Source organism: Arvicanthis niloticus, chromosome 25 (assembly GCF_011762505.2).
Source record: "Arvicanthis niloticus isolate mArvNil1 chromosome 25, mArvNil1.pat.X, whole genome shotgun sequence".
NCBI lineage: Eukaryota > Metazoa > Chordata > Mammalia > Rodentia > Muridae > Arvicanthis > Arvicanthis niloticus.
Window position 1 is genome coordinate 27,702,882 of NC_133433.1, and position 20,244 is coordinate 27,723,125.

At 38.0% G+C, this 20,244-nt stretch overlaps 1 pseudogene; it reads right to left on the minus strand.

The window, feature by feature from the left end:
* Window positions 1-2,643: 2,643 nt before the first annotated feature.
* Window positions 2,644-20,244, minus strand: part of LOC143438350 (lipoxygenase homology domain-containing protein 1-like) — a 149,312-nt pseudogene continuing 131,711 nt past the window's right edge.

A 20,244-nucleotide genomic window follows, 5' to 3' on the forward strand; every position in this document is an offset into this window, starting at 1 on the left:
TGATGTATCCTGTTATAACAGTCCCTATAGAAAAATGACTCTTTAGTGATATTTTTATATAATGATGTCACTTGTAGTAATATTTCCATGAAGTAAAATACCCCAGCCTTGACAGCCGATTATAATAGCATCACCTATAGTGTCACTTCTTTTAAATTGTTATCCCTCAACAGAGACAGCCTTTTATGGTTAAATCCCTTTACAGTGTTATTCACTTAATGTGACACTCCTTCATAGTGATACCCACTATTGTTACACTGCTGTAAAGTGACATTCCTTTTCTATGTTACACTTTTCCTCAGTGATACCCCATTATAGTGATATCCCTCTATAGTGACATGTTCTATAGTAAAATACCTCCTCAATGATACTCATATATAGTGGTGTCCTTCTACTGTGATGCCCATCTATAGTGACACACTCTACAGTGACATTCTATTATAGTGATAGCCACCTTCAGTTAACACCTATCTAAAGTGATACCACTGTAGTGAAATCCATCTATAGTGACACCCATCTACATTGACACCCCCTATAGAAACACCCTTCCCTGGTGATATCTCTCTACCGAACACCCCTCTATGAGACACTTCCACAGTATCAGTTCTTTACAATGACATTCCTTTGCAGTGGCACTGCTCCACAGTGAACTTCTCTACACCAATGCTCTTCAGCTGTGACATCCCTCCAAAATAACAGTTCTCCACAGTGTTACCAGTACTCAATGACTCCTATCTATAGTGATACCCTATGTAGTGATGTCTAGCTACAGAAACACTCAATAGTGAAAACAACTGTAGTGATGCCTCTCCTTAGTAACACACCACAGACTCATCACTCTACAGTGACATCTCTCTGTAGCTGCGGTTCTGTTAATTACAACCTTTCTAGGCACATCTCTGTATACTGAAATACCTATGGTGACATTCTTCTATGGTAAAACTGTTCCTTTACAGTGACTTCCCTCTGTGCTGATACATCTTTATTGTCACATTCTCTGCAGTGTCCTGCTCTAAAGTGACATTTCTCTACAGTGACACTTTGCTTTATAATAATATTTCTCTATATTGACCCTTCTCTATAGTGACACTTTCTACAGTGACATGCCATCATGCTTATCTTTCTGTAGTGACAGTTTCCTACAATAAAATCTCTGAATGGTGACAACCCTCTATACTAGCATCTCTCTATAGTGACATCTCTGCACACTGACACTCTTCAATAGTGATACCTTACTATATTGACATCCATCAAAAGTGATATCTATCTATAGTGAAATCCTCTATAGTGATACCCACCTATAGTAGCATCATATGTAGTGAAACTCTTCTTCAGCGGTACATCTGGATAGTGACATCTCTGTATATTGGCATCTCTCTTTAATGCTGTTCTATTATGACACCCTGCTAAAGCTATACTCCTCAACAGTGAACATTCTTTATTCTCAAATGCTTCTAGAGTGACAACCTTGTAGAGTGACATCCCTCTGTAGGACACCCTTCTCTATTGTTATTCTACTTTAGTGATTTCCTTCTGGAGTGACACCGTTCTTTAGTTACATCTTCTACAATGATATCTCTATGCTGTGATACCAGTATATAAGAATATTCCCCTATAATGATATTAACCCATCACTAATATCTCACTATAGTGACAATCCCTAAAGGTACACCCTCTATAATGCCACTTTTCTAGAATGACTTCTCTCTATAGTAATATCACTTCCAAGTGACATTTTTTGTACAGACATCCATTAAGAGTGAAATCCATTCATAATGACATTTTTCTATAATGGGTGTCTTTAGTGTCACCCATTATAATGACATCCTTATAGAGGTACATCCTTCTATAGTGCCATCCCTCCACAGATACAATCCTTCTATAGTGATGCATTTCTCTAGTGACATCACTTCATAGTGACATCCCTCTTTAGTAACATTCCTCTATAGTGACATCAGTGTACAGTGACATCCTTCTATAGTAGTACTACCCTACAGGTACAACTGTCTGTGGTGCACTTCTCTTTGGTGATATCATTGTATAGTAACATCTCTTTCCAATGGCATATCTATGCAGGTACATTCCTCTACAGTGACACTTTTCTATCTACACTGAAGTTATTCAGTAGTGACATCACTCCACAATGACATCCATGTCTACACAGATCCCTATAAAACACCTCTCTGCAGCAATATGCTCATTAGTGACATCCCTCTCTATAATACCCTTGTACAATGGCACCATGAGTAAAATATGCCATATTACCACATCCTTCCTCAATAATATTTCTCACTTCTACTTTTCTTTAATAATTCTACCTGTGTGAGCTGAAACTTGTATCTCAGTTTCTTTCTACTGACTCTTCCACCACTGTCCTCTATCTGGTCTCCTTTGTATTTGTCAAAAACAATACACACACACACACACACACACACACACACACACACACACACATATATTTGTCTTTCTTGAGATGACATTTTTAACATTTGCTAACTTCTTTAAAAAGCATTATCAAATTTATTTTGTTTAAATCTGTTCTTTCAATAAATGGTCATTAAATTATTGATACTGCCAAGCTATATAGAAGACTAGGAAGATAAAGATAAATAATTTCTAATTCCAAATTTTGAAAATAAAAATCTAGCCTAAGGAGAGAGTAGAAATACGGGCATAATAAATGATTCCCCCGTGATGTGTGATAAAACACGTAATTGCATCATAGCTGTAAAGAGTATAGTTTTGGATTAGAATTGAATAGCTTGAGTTTCATAACTATAAGGTGATGGTAAATAATAATTAATGAACCACACTGTCAAGACCTGCAGATGTTCTGAGACAAGGGTGGCAGGAGGATAAAAAGGATGAAGGAGGCTCCTCAGCCACTGCATTTGGGTTCAAGTAGAATGAGGCACACATGAGAGAAGTGACTGTAAATACCACTGTGGGTGGAAAGAACAGAAACATGTGGACATATACATGTACATGTTTGCATTTCTGGAAAAATCCCTGTCTTTATGACATACAGTCTGGTTTGTTAGTTATACATTACAAAGCTTCACCTAGCGAAGCTAATAAAGAGTGCATTGAGTGGTAAGTTTTGCTGACAATAACACAGCAGTGTTGGCTCATTAGCTGTGATAAATCTTGTCAGTAGCTGTATATGGGAAATCTACCTGCATGGCATCTGTGCAAGTTGAAAAGTACAAAAATGAAAGCTTATTTAAAGAAACAGATTAACTTAGATATGCTTTCTCAGCTTTTCTGTGGCTTATGCATACATTTTCTCTTTCACCTAGCTTTTATAGGACCTTTTAAAACAAACTTGGAAAGCAAACTTTTAACCAAAAATCTAAATCTTACCTGGTTAGTCCTATCCCATCATGACTAATCAGAACTTTCTTCAGTTTGCCAAGAGATACAGCCTTAATGAAAAAAAAAATGTCCACCTGTAAGAGAAGTACACTCAGGGACATTTGAGATAGGAAAAAGGAGGAAAAAAGGAACAGTATTTTTTTTATCAATGTGTCTACTCCATTACTACTACATAGGTGCATATTAATTACCAATATACCATGAGTATATCATGATTTAACATTTTATGTGCAAAATTCTACCCTATGTTGGGAAAGAAACAAACAAACATGAAGAATATAATTCTTGCTTGATCATTGAATCTATAAAATGATTTTAGGGATTTTATCAGGGTATTTATTTAAAATCTGTGAGTAATGACCATCTTAAGTGTGCCTGAAGCCCCCATTTTTCTATATTAACCATATACTCCACAGCACCATCCACGTGGGGAGTAGAAACCACCTCCTCATTTCCCAGCAAGTGAAGTAAAAGTACCCAGTTACATGACTTGCCCTACATAGATATCTGGTAGGAACAAAGCCAGCACTGCAGGGGCTGGGTCTGCCTCCAGTTTGTGTTTTTTAACCATTTTTCTCTCACCTTTGTTGTGGTGGTGGTGGTGCTAGTGGTGGTGGTTGTGGTGATTTTGGTGGTGGTTGAGGCTATGGTTGTTAAATACCTGTGTGTTAAGAAATGTAGACATATAGACATGAAGTCCTGAACTATGAAGTAGATATGATGGATATGCAGTGTATACTCAATAGGCATATTCCACCCATATACCTGGAGCTCAGAATGCAGCGCCCAAAGTCTGACACATCAGGATGCTAAATACTGACCTAAGGAATATTAGTGGCCCCAGAAGCATCAGAGTTCTCTACAACCTGCTATGGCACTGATTTTTACTGCCCAATCCTCTGACTCAAAGGCGTCGGAGACCAGCATTAATTCTCCATAAGATAAGCCATAAAACTAGGTCCCTTCTCTGCCCAAAACAAGCTAGAAAACATAAAAACATTGCACATTGCATTCCCACCTCTGACTTTCTGTGCACCAGTTAGTCATAGGACATTCTGTGTCCTGATCTGATGAGACAGGCTCAAGACTCTCACTTCAGAGGAATCCTATCCCAGAGAGACAAAAGCTGAGGAGAATCCAAGGAGGCACTGCTGTGTTTCCTTTTCATCTCTCATCCTTAGATCGCACCCTTTGCATTTTGCCATTGTGTTTATTTTTAATCGAATCTAAGAATACAGAGTTTCCACGAGGTTGCCTTTCCAAAGGTTCCCATTTCACATAAAAGGATTGAACAAGTGTATTGTTTTCCTTTGTGACCTATATTTCCTTTGTGACTCTTATGACAGTGTCAACATTGACCTTACGATGTGTATGGGTAAGGAATACACCTCCTACCCCATTACCCCATACCCCTCTCCATAGAAGAGAGGATAGAGACTTCATTTCCCAAATGAAGTCTCTATCCTCTCTTCTATACTGTTTGTTCATTTTTCTGGCCTGGAATCCCATGAAACAGGGTCATAAGGTGAAATCTCTAGTTACCTGTTTATTTTACTCAGAGTCTATGAAGTTTGACCATGCTGTCTTATTTAGTATCGTTCTATAAACTGTCAGATTTTTTTATTTTTATTATTAAATATCTTAAATTATCTATGCATTCTAGTATCTGTGAGCAATACTGTTCCTCTCAGAATGTTTGTGAATGTCTTCGCATAGAAATAGCATTCACTTTTGTTGGGAGACAGCTGGGTTGCAGGGCATTTACATACTCCACTATCATGGATCATCTGTTTTGAAAATACTGATACCAATGCAGATTCTGTCTGTACCACAGGGGAAAGCTTAAAGTGCTACACCAGGTAACCAGTACTTTGTATTGTTTCTATTTTAGGCTTAGACTTCTGTACACAGATATCACAGTGAGCACATTCTTTTCTGATTATTGGCATTGTTGGTATTTGTTTTGGTGGGTATCCTCTTTTGTAAAGTCCATAGTCAGTTGGCATGCCTATATTTTAGTTCAGGTTACCAGTCTTTTTCTTTTTTATTTCTAGATGTTCTACATACATATATCATATAGACAAGCTCTTTTTTCATGCATGCTATATTTCCATACAATGTGGATATCCCTTTTATTTTAGCAAGTGTGTCTCGAGAAATCAATTTCTGTAGCATTAAAATTGGGGAATCTTATCTTCATTTTACTTCTTATGTAGTACTTTCTTTCCTTTTGGTTGTTACTTTTTTTTTAAATCTTAGTGAGTAACAGTTTACCTATGCATATAGCATCATTGACCACATCAAGTCAAAGGAGGAAAGAAACTTTAGGACATACTTGTGAACAAATGAATAAAAAGATAGGTTCCTGAAACAGAATACTAAAAAACTTCCCCATGCTACACATGCATAGAACTTAGTGCCACTATGCCAAGTAAAACTAGTAAGATGCACAACAAATATGTTTAGCCCTTAAGACCAGTTTAAAAGTTGCTTCTAGTCTTCCTGGAAGGATGCTGGTGTTGCTACTACTCAGCTTTATCTGGATAATCCTTCCCAGCCTTGCTCTTTAAAGGAAATGACAGCAATGCCAAGACTTCTTTATTGTTCTGTGGCTTCTGGTGAAGTGCTTGTCTTTTCAATTCTAGAACAATCTTTAGGAAAAATCACTGAACGCTCTCATAGTTTTGGGCAAGTATCAAATGCATTTCTCAGGAATTTTCTGTTTGTATGTCTTCTGTGAACAGGACTAAAGGAATGATGGTAGGCATGAGTTGGTGAGATCTTTCTTTACCTGTCCACACTGAAACCTGGCTTTCCTACTCCTGAATTGATGAAACATTCATTTCCCAGAGTCGCCATTGGTGCCAGTGAAGTTGCTTGAATACATTAGACTCTGTTTCTGTTGCTGGCTCTGTGCCAGCATGTATGTGAATTTTGTAAGTTATCACTGAAACATCAGAAATCAAATATCAGTCTTTTATTTGTATTTATAGAGTTATTTACACTTTAAAGCAACACAATGCTGTTTAATAGAGTTAAGTAAGTTTCTCCATGGTTTGGCCCCAGCCCTTGCTTAAGTATTAACCTTTAGAGGTGCTACTGGGTATATTTGTTTATGTCATTCATATAAAAAAATATTCCCCAAACTATTCTTTCAAAAAACTATTGTTAGCAGTTATACACTTCCATTAACCATTACTTTTTCTATAGGTATTATGAAATGCTCAAATTAAAATACAAATCTGTCTCCAGTTTTAATTAGATAAAGTATACAGGTTTTTCCCCTAGAAGTATGACTGGTCTAATTATAGCTGGCCACCTCTGCTACTGCATAGAGATTACTATCTAATAAAAGATATGTTAAGTTGTCTCTGAAAAAGGAAAGAATTCAAAGATCTGAGAGATCAAGAAAGAGTCAGAAAGCAAGTCCAGTGCCAGTGAAGTTCTGGACAATTAGACCACTGTTCTTGACCTTAGAATTAAGGTTATTCTGAGACACTGATAGAAGTAACTCATTAGAAAAGAGATTACTTGTTGATAGTGGTAATAAAAGCCATATTCCTGAATACAATGAGCACTTTGTACTATTCCAAGACCCTAGAACTCCTTATAAATCACACCCTGCAATTGAGCAGCCACATTTATATAAGTTAACATTAACATTTTTCAAAAAGCTCAGACATAGAAACCCAACGAATACGAAAAGCAGGTAGATGAGAACCATTGTCTGTGTCTCTCACTCCTGACCTTTAGAAAGACAAATGCAGTATATTTGGAAATAGTATGAGCAGAGAAGATAAATCAGTTTCTTTGTGCATTCTGATGTATTCTAAAACACCCCAGAGTGAAAGCCTGTCCAGTTAAACAGAAAATTAGAACATTCTCATGAATTCTGAACAAGCAGAGGCATCTTTCACAGGGTGCAGAGAGCAGAGCTGGCGAGCTGCCCAAGCAGAAGTCCAAACTGCTGCTTGATTCTGCAGAGCAAATGAAAAGACAAGCACGCCATGAAGCCTTTGTAGAAAAAGCTGGCTTCCATCTTCAGAAATTTTTTTTTCCATTTTTTGGTGAAGAATGAACTTGTTTATTGCTCTTAACAGGGAACATTAAAACACACAACAATAATTATGTAAAAATTTAAGAAGTGCATATCAAAAATCATTGAGGACATAATCATACATGTGCAGCAGAGACAATATTTAACTTTTTTCCAGGCATCACACGAAAACTCGAATAAAATCCTGCCACAGCTAATCGGCACTTGGCTTCAGGTACATCTTACCAGAGGGACAGTGAAGGTAGATACATTGATTAGTCTGAATATACATTTACCAACAATAGAAAGAAGGCAAACCAAATGAACTTGCTATTAAAGACTCAGAGGAAAAACAAATGCAGCCAAACACTGGAAAAAGGTAGCAGTTGAAACTAAACACTAAACTCATACATAAACTACATTGACAGCAGTTACATAATTTGAATTGAAAGCTAAAAGGAAACACAAGCCCACCTAGAGAAATAGACATTTTTCTAGAGTCTGTAACACTGACTCTATTTTACTTAGATTAGATAACTTAATTCATAAAACATGTCCGACACATCAAAACAGACAAACAAACAAAAAAAAAACTTCATTGATAAATTTATAACATAAAATTCTGGTCAGACATTTGATGATTCTTATAAAATTATTCATTATCTCACTTATCCAAAAAGGAGAATTTAATGAATGTTTAGCATCTCACCTCAACAAACCCTGAAATATTATGTGTTTCAAACATGATCTACCTAGAAAAGGAAACTCACAGCAAATCTTTTCTTTAGTCTTTCTCCTTGGCCAGGAAACATTAAGGCTTGGGTGGTTGATTTAAGGCAGAGCCATATGTCTTCACTAATACTCAGTCTGTCGCAAAATGGACGAGTCCAACAAATTGTCCTTAGCCCAAGACAGAACCAGCTTCCAGAAGCAGAGATTAGCTCAATTCTAAGTCCAGTGCAAGAGAACCTTAACTTAAGTATGCTACATTAAAAATACAGCGATGGGGTTAGAGATGGAGATATCTGTCATAAGAAAAAGATAGTTTTACCTTGCTGTTCATTCATACTGAGACAAATAATTATAGTTAAAGAATCTGTCTTAAGAAGTAACTCTAAATGTAAATATCAGTATCATTAATTTACTGTAATTATTGGCATCATTAACTTAGTGTAAATACCAGTATCATCAATTAAAAGTAGCAGCAAAAGTTGTATGTAGTTTACCTATATATGTTAGACATTTATACTAAAATTTTACACATGCTTTGTTTTCTTTGTGGCAATATTTTCAGCTGCTTATGAATACCCCCTTCACCTTGACACTCTACAGAAACAAAATGTCACTTGTCTTCCTATTTGTCACACTGTCAGACAACGTCACTGGTGGCTGTACAAAATTCTAACCATTTAAAAAAATTATCCTAACATTTTCAACACTCTCATCTTTACATTTGCTGTGGTTGCTACCATTCCAGTGACTTCCTTGCCTCTCAGGTAAGGCCATCATGTCAAAGCTTAGCAGCTTTTTGATGTCTGCATTTTTTAACTTGTTCTTTGGGCTGATGAGTATGAGGCTCGGGTAATGAGATTTAATAGCATCTCATTAGAGACCTGGAACTCTTCCAAGGCCTTTACTTTCAGGTTTAGTCTCAAACAGCAACACCACTCTAGCCTAAAATCTTTGTCAAGTGTTTGTTTGTTAACGATGATTTATCAGCATCAGCTGGAATCATTAACATCACCCAAAAATAGCACCCTTCATTCTTGAATTCTTCAATCTTTGAACTGCAAATACAGAAGAAAAGGTATTGTATACTTATACTTTACAGAGACTTATAATAAATATACCACATGGCTATCAGCAAATAGGCTGAAATTACTTTCCCTGATGTGAAATTTCACTAAAAGTTTTCAGGAGAGGCCTAGGTAAAGCATGTGGCCAGAAAATGTCACAATTTTCTTCTAACTCAATTTAATTGTGGTTAAGGAATAAAGCCATAGGCATCCTGTTGGTCGTTGAGCCAGTAGGAATTATAAGGAGGAAACGGCATATGTGTGTTTTCATGTTTACCTAACAATGTACAGATGAACAAATCTGGCTTCCACTGGTTGGCATTTTCTCACTTACTTTGCAACAGCTTTGCCACACCCCAAAATGTGAACTTGGTTGATTGTATTTGTCTCCTGCCAGTCCTCTTATTAGTCATGAAATGTCTCTAGAAACACAACACTTCAATTCAAATGAAATGTTCTTTATTGCTGTTGTGGGTGACTGTTCTCTGACCCAAGCAGCCACCTCCTTGGGGATTGGCTTTGCAAGAGATCATCCCAGGCAGGCTTGTTAACTGTTTAAGGCCTCTCATGAAAAGTGGAGAGGGTCACAAGACCCTCAGTTGAATGTCTATCTTATCCCTACCACGTACTGTATATAACTGTGCCTTAATTTCATATGGCCTTCTGCAGAGGATAAACTACAAGAAAAGACTAGGAAAGGGGGCTCAAGCTATGTGGCAACCGGAAGCCTTCATTCTTGCTAGGTAAGGTTTTTCAAGTGTGGGCTGTTCTACATCCATGTAAGAAATCCTTCACCTAGTCTCTATAAGGAGACCCAATAAACTCATTGGTTTCCTAGAGTGAATTTTGATGAATCCTTAGAAACTTAGGAAAAGGGTCAAACATTCCTTATTGAAAAAAAATTTTAGCAACAGTGACAGTTGTCTCTTTTTATGTCTTTTGAAACATATCTATGATAAATCTTTAAATTTTCAGGGAGGTTGCTAATGTCACTATAATGATGGTGTAATTTCCTGGAAAGAAAATTTAGGATGGGTGGAGATCAACCATGTTTCAGAGATTATATGATTTTAGTTTGGCTTTCTTGTGGTGATATTCCATGTAGTGTAGCTTTGTCTCTCCAGCACTCTGAACAAGAAAGAGTTCTCTACCAGAAACTACTGTGTATCTTCTGCATGTGTGTCCTTTAGTTTTTGACAAACTGATATAAACTAGAATGACCACAGAAGAAAAAGAAGAAGAAAAAGAACAACAACAACAAAAAAAAACCCAAAAACAACAACAACAAAAGAACAAGAAGAAGAAAAACTCAAATGAGAAACTGGCTCCATCAGATTGGTCAGTGGCATTTCTGTGAGGCATTTTCTTGATCGCTAACTTAAGGAGGAGGGCCCAACCACACTGTGCTTTGTGCCACTCCTGGGCTGGTGGGCCTAGGTTGTCTACGAATGATAGCTAAATGGGAGCCTGGGATTAAACCAGTAAGTAGCATTGTTCTATGGTTTTTGCTTCAGTTCCTACTTTCAAATCCTTGCCTTGCCTTTCCAAGATAATGGACTATAATAAAAATAAAGACTTAACTTCTTTGTCTTGGTTTCAGTCAGGGTTTTTTTACAACAAAGAAGAAACTAGCACAGGCTCTATTGATCTCAAACAAGAGCAAGAAAGTACTTAGGCAGAACATTCGACAAACCAGAATATCATAACTTGTTCCTGACCCTACAAACATGCCATGAATACTTTCTTAGGCCAAAAAGAGGTAAATCAGGTAGAAAACTCTGAAAATCCAAGGAGTCGACTAATGTCAGGGACTCTGAAGAGAAAAACAAGAAGCAGGTAGAATCCCCCAGAGACTCAATTCCACTTAACTTCCTAGCTGCTCACACAGGAACGTGTCTCTACTGCCTGGACTTCATTGCTAATAATGCCCATCACATACTTGATTGAGCCTTTGTTATGTGGGTTAGTAGAAAATACAAGCAAAACTGAAATTGAAGTGTACAGGTGGAGGCGTCAGGGAGAACAATCACTGGTTCCTACAAGTTGTGCAAATTTCTTAAAATCAAGAGCAATTCAAACAAAAAGAGAAGTGTGTGTAGTCATCACAGATGTATAAGTACTAGAAGCAAAAGTAGATCATCAGGTAAGAAGAATATCATGGGTGAGTCTGATCACCAAGAGCCAAGCACAGTACCAGGCTCTCCTCATGGACTTAAGAAATGCATAAAAAAATGAAATCATTTTTTACAAAGGATATTTAGTATAGTGCTTGTATTTAATTTCATTTGAAGGATCACCTCTTATACTGCCAGGTCAAGATGTTTTCTGTTCTCAAAACAATTTCACTAAAATCAGGAACAAGATGAAGTTGTCTGCTCTCTTCTTACTTCTGTACTGCCTGAAGACTTAGTCAGGGCAATTAGACAACTGAAGAAAATCAAGACTTTACAAATAAGTAAGGAAAAAGTCAAAATATCTTAATTTGCAGATGTTATGATTAAATATATAAATGACCCTAAAACTTCATTAGGAAACTTCTACAGCTGATACTTTTGGCAAGCTAGCAAGATATAAAATAAGCACACAAATATTAGTAGCCTTCCTATATACTAATTGGTCGTGTCTTGCTCACTCATCATCAAAAAATGTTCTCCTGTAGTAGATGGGAACTAATACAGGGACCCACAACTGGACAATTAGTGAAAAGTGAAAGATGTTGGAACACTCACTATGTCTTTATCGAACCCTTCTCCTCATGGCTCAGAATACTATGTCAAAGAAGCAGAAAGATTGTTAAGAGCCCAATGGAAGATACCAAGCAAGCAGTGCCCTACAGACTAATGTACATTTGACCTCACAGAGACAATGGTAGCATGCATGTGGCCTATACAAGTCCAAGCCAGACTGAATCCCAGCACTGACAGAAAATATTGATACAAGCCCCAATCCCTAACCCAGACTTTACCTGCAATTGACAACCCCTTGTAAAAGAAAAGTCACTTTTCTCTAATAGTCTTACTGGGTATATAGACCACAGTGAAGGACCAGCTCCATGCAGAAAAGCAGATGGCAAACACAAAATGAACTTAATTATGAGATGTTCTATTTCACAATGCTTTGGACTTTACAAAAAAACTTAACTGTTTTCTGATACATTGTGCTCTCTAATTTACAGGTTTTGTGTGAAGAGTTGTGTGTATACCTCTGTGTTCATATATGTTTCTCATGGTATCTTCCTTTTTATTTTCTCTTTGTTTATTCTATTTTTTCTGGTTTGACTGTTTTTATTTGATTATTTGTTTTCTAAAGACAAAAAGAAATAAAAAGTTGATTTGGAGGGGTGCATAGGTGGGAAAGGTCTGAGAGGAGATGTGAGAAGAGAACTGTAATCCAAATAGACTATATAGACAAAAATATTCAATTTAAAAAGAAAGCTTCCCTTTCTCTTGGTGACCTATTTCTTAATTATTAAATGCAAAAGGGATGTTGAGGACAACCAAGCTCAGAAGTATCTGAAATGGCATGTGTTTTACAAATTTAGACATCATAAGTTTGTTTGTAGAACTGAACAGAGTCAACTCCCACCAGACAGCTACACATTATTAAGAACATAGAGTTCTAAGAACCAGAGTACATCTCTGAAGAGGAGGACCACTACTAAGCCAATATGAGATATTATACCAAATGCTAGCAAAGAGGTACTGAGGACAAAATTATGTCATCGCAAGAATAGCATGACAAGACACAGACTGATGTGTAAGCTACATGTGACACTTGTCAGTATCAAAACTCTATAATGAAATAGGGAAGACAGGCAACTTTCCTCATCAATGCAGAAAACTGTTGCTACGGAAATTCCAGGAAGCAATTTTCGTAACTTAAGGTGATTTTAAGTAAGGCATGAAAAGAACATTTGCCATTCTGTCTTTTAAAGTCACCTGAAATTATGTAGTCTGTCAAACAATGACTGTGCCCAGCAGACTCTGTAACCCAAGCTGCTAACCTAGTCAGAGTGAGCAGAGAATACGCTTGTCTTGGTTTGTACTCATCTGTGAATAGGGCATCTCTGCCTTCTGCTCCCAAGCTCCTCATTTCACAAGTGCGGAGCTTCTATCTATTTCAGAGCTCCTAGTTCTGGGCACATGTAAACATTTCCAGAACAAAGACTGCTCATCTGCCTGAAACTACTGACTACTCCTTGATGTTCATTGCCCCACACTGACTCAAGTATGAATTATCTAGAGTGTTCTGGAGACTCTGTTCCCAGTATCTTTGTGTGTGTGTGTGTGTGGTTGTAGCCATACTTGCATATGAAAAACCCCAAACAGGTGCCACCATCAGGGTAAAGGGAAGTTGGTTTTCATCCCAGCATTTCTTTTGTTTCCTAGTATACATTGGACTCCAATTGACCTTGAGCTTGTCTTAGGTGCTCAAGGGCTGATATAGTGGGTCATAGCGTGGCTTCCCATATTCTGACCCTCTAAGGCTTATCATCAACTACTCTCTGGTGTTATTGAAGAAATTTGTTGGGCATGGAACTGTAGCTAGCATTCTTCAACCTTGCTGTCAGACACTAATGTAGAAAGTTCTCCAGAGACAGCTTGTTTAAAAATCCTTCTTCATTTTCATCTTTGGACAGCATATGATCCAGAGCAATAATTCACTCCCTTTCTACAATATTATCCAACTTGTCTCTATTTACAAAAGTAATGATTGGATTTACATAAAAATAGCCTTCTATGATGACATAGCTCAGAAGTAGAGTGGTAGAGCTAGGAGCTGAAGTATTTACATGTAGGTATATAAACCCATCACAAGGAAGAAGAAGAGAGGAAGAGGAGGTGAGGGGAAGCAAAAGAATCCTCCAGCTATATCTCCAGTGTTACAGATTTCTATCCTCCTGATGTAATACATAGCTCAAATTTCCTTGGCAAATGATGCATGAATCTATATCATTGTGAAAGTACAAGACATTCAGGGACTTCATGCTATAAGGCAGTGGTTCTCAAACTTCCTAATGCTGCAACACTTTAGTACAGTTTCTCATGTTATGACAAACCCCACCCATAAAGTTATTTTTATTACTACTATGTAGTAATTTGACTACTACTAAAATTACTACTGTGATTTTTCTACTATTATGGATTATAATGTAAATATCTGTGTTTTCTGATGGTCTGAGGTGACTACTGTGAAAGGTCTTAACAAACACCATTACTGATCAATAGAACTTATAGAATCCCAGAACTTCAGCAGTTCCTTATGTAGAAAATTATCAACTTAGACCATTTAAAATATTTTGCTGCCCAATTTATAGACGGTGCTCTTGAACATTCTCTGGACCAGCCTGTCTCTATATGTCAAACCATGCTAGGCCTTGGCATCTCAGTACCCTAACCTCCTCCTGAGAAACAAGCTCTGGAGATGTTTCAGGTCCTGCCACACTTGGATGACTTGACCTATAAATAGAAAACTCCAAACAGAAAGCCAAAAACTATCATTTACATCCCCATTACTGTCTCAGCAAATACAGTATTTTAGTGAATACAAGTTTTTTTGTTTTTATATTTTTCTAATAAGAAATGAGCAAAAAACCATAATTGTCTTTAGAGAACTCCCCTCATTTTTTTGATGATGCCCAAATATATCTATGTAATACTTAATGAATCTGACGTGCAGACAGTTGAGATCTCCAATGTGCAGGGAACCAGTTCTCTCCACATATAAGCACCTGCACTGCACCACAGCCTGCAGGCTGCCAGAACAGCAGAGAGGGCAGGAGCAGGAACCTGAGTGGGCACAGTACCTGTGTGACTCCACGGGCCATCAATAGCACTGTACTTTCTGAAGACAAACTCTGGGCCATGAACCTCTGGGCCCAATATTTATTTTCATTTTACCAAAGAACTGTTTGTGAGCTTTATCTCCTATCTCCAAGAATCAAGCTTTCTTATCACTTACTGTGTAGTGATCTTGTTGACACAGTGTAAAGAAATTAGAGCTCAGAACAGATGGTGAGTGGGAGTCAGAGTGTTAAAACATGTGCAGGTAGATCATTTGCAGTCTTTCCAAAAATGTTGTGACCCAACAGTATACATTAAAAAATTTGGTTGTCTAGATCTCCATGTATTTATTAGTTGATTATTTCTCCTGTTGATAAAAAGAAAATGACAGCTGTAGAGAAAAATGAATATTGGATGGGAAAGTGAAATTCCTCACTGTTTTGTAGAGCCTTGTCAAGCAGGAAGAAGTCACCGAAAAGCTCCTTTGGATTTAAGGCCAAAAGTGGAGGATCTGGCTACCTAGGCTTTCCCTGAGGCAGGACATCACTGAGGTGAACAAACTGGATAGAGGTCTTGGGGTTCCAGCATAGTAAGCAGGAACCACTAGAAAGGATTAAGGCTAGACTTGGCAATAAGTAGGAACACAAATAGGACCTTGACTAACATCACAAGGACCACCACTTATAGACCCAGTCAGCTAGGAAAACTGGATGGTTGTAAGAAGAGAAATGTTATTTTTTTCTCTATGGATTTTAAAACAAGCCATACTAAGGCCAAAGCATTCTTTATAATCCCTGTTCTTATGAGAGCAGTTAAATATTCTCAAGGAAGGTGGCAAGGAAACAACTGGAAGGGACAGGCCAGGGGAATCAGCTGAGTGCCTACCACATGCAGATCTTAATGTAGCTCTCATGTTCCTTCAGAAACTAGAGGGTAGTTACAACCTATATTTGCCTAGAATGAATCCAAAGCCCTGTGTTATTCTGTCACAGTCATGCATGCAACTGAAAGGGTTAAAAACTTTCAAAAACTCCTAGCAGGCTGAGCAGAACCTAGAATGCAGGTGAGCTTGGTGGTGAGCTCTGTGTTTCAGGAACTTGGCTGATCACAAGATAGATGGTTGAACATGAATATGCTCTTGAGAATAGCCTATACAAAATGTTCCCAGTGACTGTTCCTTGGACCCTGTCACAAACTGAATAATGGGATGGTACTTTCCACAGGTGCTTTTCAATAACCCCCTTCACTCCCCCTGGGTTGTGGTTTTTGCCTTTAAATTCCCTCTGTCTCCAAAGCCCTGGGGTCAGACCCCACTGCCCCTGTGTGAGTTACAGGTCTTGACCTCAGCATGCTGATAGAAATATACCTCTTGCTGATTGCATCGAGTTTGGTGTCTTTTGAGTTATTGGGTGGCTTCGAATTCCTGAGGCTTGGGTGAGGTCCTCCTTTTGTGGTGGTCTTATACAACCAGTTTTCATCTCAAGAAAAATTCTGCATTGCATGGTGAATTGTGTGGTAATAACTCTAGCACTAAAATTCTGGATACCTCATTTCTTTGTTAAAGTCTGAGAATTTCAAAAACCTGTCTCTGTTCCCCCAATCACAAAGCTGGGATCAGAGATGAGGAAATGAAACTGGATTGCTCCTCTGAGCCTCCAATGTCTTATGGGTGCAAAGATCTGTCTTACTGGAAAGCCACTATGGGCTAACCCTAAAACATAAAAAGGTGTTAAGACAGGGAAGGGAAGAAGAGGAAAAGGAAGTGAAGGGAAGGCTTAACAATAATAACAACAAAGTTAGCTCAGCTATCACCTATGCCTTGCTGGAGATGTCTTGCAGCTGTCTCAAACTTTTCCTCACTTCTTTTTTTCATTTGATATTTTATTTATTTATATTTTAGATGCCATTCCCTTCCCCCCATCCCTCCCCCATCAATCCCCTATCCCATCCCTCCTCCTACTTTTTTTGCCTTTATACTATTTAAATTACATGCAAGTATTAAGGTCAGTTCTAGGTTGAGGAACTAGCAATACAATAGGTTCAAATAGTCAAGGAACAAGCAAGAAAACACAAATAGTCAAAGAACATGTAACAATAAACAAAGTTCCATGATCACTCCTGTGATCACCATTTCTAAGGGCTTATCAGGATGGCCAAAATATCTGAGCCAACTTCCCTGTCCTAGTCCAAAGTTATTTTCATGCCTGAAGTCTACTTCTTTGTTCTAGCTTAAGATTTAAAAATTTGCCTGAAATTTCTTCTTTGTTCTAGCCTAGGATTTAGATTTCTGCCTGAAATTATTTCTTTGTTCCAGTCCAATGTCAGATTCCTGCCTGCAGTCCATTTCCTTGTCCTTGGTCTATGTCAGATTCTCTCTAAGCAGCCCATTCCTTTTCCTCACTTCTTAAAGTCTTATAAGTGGGATATGTTTTACTTGCTTAATTTTTTATTTAAGTAGGTTTTTAATTAAAATAGAATTATATCACTTTTTATCTTCTCCCTCTGCCCCTTTTATATGTTTGCTCATGTACCTCCCTCTCTCAAGTTGATAGCTTTTTTCATATGTGTGTGTGTGTGTGTGTGTTTACATACAAGGATGTCTAAATGCAACCTGCTAAGTCTCCTTTTGTTTTTGTGTGCTGTAAGGGTAATTCTGCTGCTGTGGTACTGTTTCCCAGTTGGTTTTTGACCTGTCAGTAAAGAAAGCAATGGGCTAATTTCTGGGCGGAAAGTACAGATGGAACTTGCATTCCCATAAGAAAAAGTGAGACAAGAAGAAGAAGAAAAAGGAGGAGGAGGAGGAGGAGGAGGAGGAGGAGGAGGAGGAGGAGGAGGAGGAGGAGAAAAAAGGAGAAAAAAAGGAGAAAAGGATGAAGTTTGCCATGCTTAGGAGAGAGGAGTACCAGGCTGCAACCATATGAGATCTAGAGGGAAGGTTGGGCTGTGGCTGCCTGGGTGCTCAGAGATATCTAGCAGGGACTAGATTCAACTGACTGGGTAAAGGGCAGGTGGGAGAAACAGAGGTAAGAGTAATAATAAGGGCATGCTTCTCCAGGCAGGAGATAGTAAATCCCATTAACTGTGTCAAGAAGGCAAGTTAAAAATAAATGACCGTGTATATGTGTTTTATCCACAGATTCAAGGAAAGCTGGGAGGGAACTAGTACTGTGGCCACTTCCCAGAGGAAAGGCAGGTAGCACAAAACTACACACAACAGTTTGCATATGGTTTCAGGGCTGAATAGTTTGCGTTGAATAACCAATTAGGAGGCTCATCCTTGAGAAAAGCTAATTCTCCTCCTCACAGCAGTCTCTGTTGCCCACAGTTTTTGTCTAAGGGTAGGATCCAACAAAAGTTCCCTAATTCCAATGGACGTATTCTGAAGCAGACCCTGTTTGACCATAACAGTGTTTTCATGTGGCCTCTGGGACTTACTATTTGTGTTGAGTTCTCCACCTTCCCTCATGCCCAAGTCCAGCACCAAACATTCCTTCACCTAAGGATGTAACCTCAAGCTTCACTTCCCTTTTATCATCCATCTGTTCTGAAGATAGCCTAGAGCTGGAACTTATATAGAGGCCACCGTGAGCTGAGTTGGTGTTTTTAATCAGCCTTGGGCACCCCTGCCAGGTCATTAACTAAAGATCTTTAAGGGCAACAAACCAAGGGCAGTCAGCTAGTCCTTGGCACTGTTCTTTGCCAGCATGCCAGACTGTGAATAAATCAGAGGAAGGCATGTAACCAGCTAAACTTGGCAGTGCTCACCCTGGGAGTTAAAGGCTCTGATCCCACCAGCAATTAGGTTCTGCCTCCAAAGAGTAGTGATTTATAGACTACTGGTACCAAGCATCATGACTTTTGAAAGCCTTCCAGTAATCTTCTGAAAAGAGGCAGAATTACAGAATTAATGGGCTCAGAGCGAAAGTACAAACTGCATGGAAACTCTACTCATCATATGCCACTAAATTAAAAAGGAAAAAAGTCATTTTGTAGCAGGTCCTAAGGACGTGATGTAGACTAGGAACTCTAAGCTAAATATTAATCACTTACTTTAAAAAGTTCTTCATCAACCTTTCTTGAGTTCTTTCTTGAGCTGACTGGAATGCTTTAACAGACAAGGAGGCAATCCTAAAACTATTAAAGTTCAGTGCCCCTTCCTTCTCTTCTTGAGCCTAGGACAGAGAAGCCTCAACTCAGTTGTCCATAGCTGCTGTGGGTTTATTTATTATGGTTTATTATTTATTATTTATTATGTCTCCAAAGCCCTAGCTGGCACATGAGGAATGCTCCAAACAGGCACCACTCAATACCAGAAGGCTGCTTGCTCACAGGTGCCAGCTTTTACTTAATTCCCTAATATTGAGATAATGCTATTATTTAATCTTAATTTTTTAAATTATTTTCCTCTAAACGAGTAGATTTTTTTTTCAACCTGGGAAATGAGATACTGGTTTTATTTGACAGAAACTGAGAAAAATGAGAATTTGTGTCATCTTAAATATAAGCTTCCATTATTACCTAATTTTGCTGGAAAAGGTGTCTTAAGAATATGTTGGTTTGCTTCCAATAGGAAACAATCCCTTGAAGCAGGAAGTAATGGATGAGGCTTCGTTAGCTAATTTAGGGAAGGAGCATGGAGACGTGCTGAGCCTTACTGATCCCCATGTTAAATCAGTCCCAAATCAATACTCCACTTAAAGTACAAAGCAGTTTCCTTCTTACATTGTTTTTTAACACATAAAAATGTTTCACACATTTTTTCAGGTAGCAAATAATAAAATATGCCAACTAGTGGATATTGGGAAAAATACAAAACAATCTAATAGAATTTAAGTACTGCTTTTTAAAATACATGTGGAAATATAACAATAGAGGTACCAATAAGTTATCCCTTGTTTCTTGTCAGAAATATGGGTCTCAAATTCTTCTGAGTATCTTTTTTCTTTTCATTTCTTTCCCTTTCTTTTTTTTTCCAATCAAAGTCAATTTTGGACAGGTGTTAGCATTTGGATGAATACAGTATCCAGGCTTGTGTTGTGCAGAGAACAACATTTCATAGAACGTTTCACATCTTCCAGGTCAACATCTTCATAACACCCTGGAATGCTACTGTGATCTTCATGTGATGCCTATAGGGCAACATGAACCAGCAGAATCTGCAGCTTGGTGATTAAATTAGATATGAAAAGATTAAAAAGATATTTTGACAATTACCAAATTAATGCAGATATAAAGAATTGATGTAAGAGGTTTC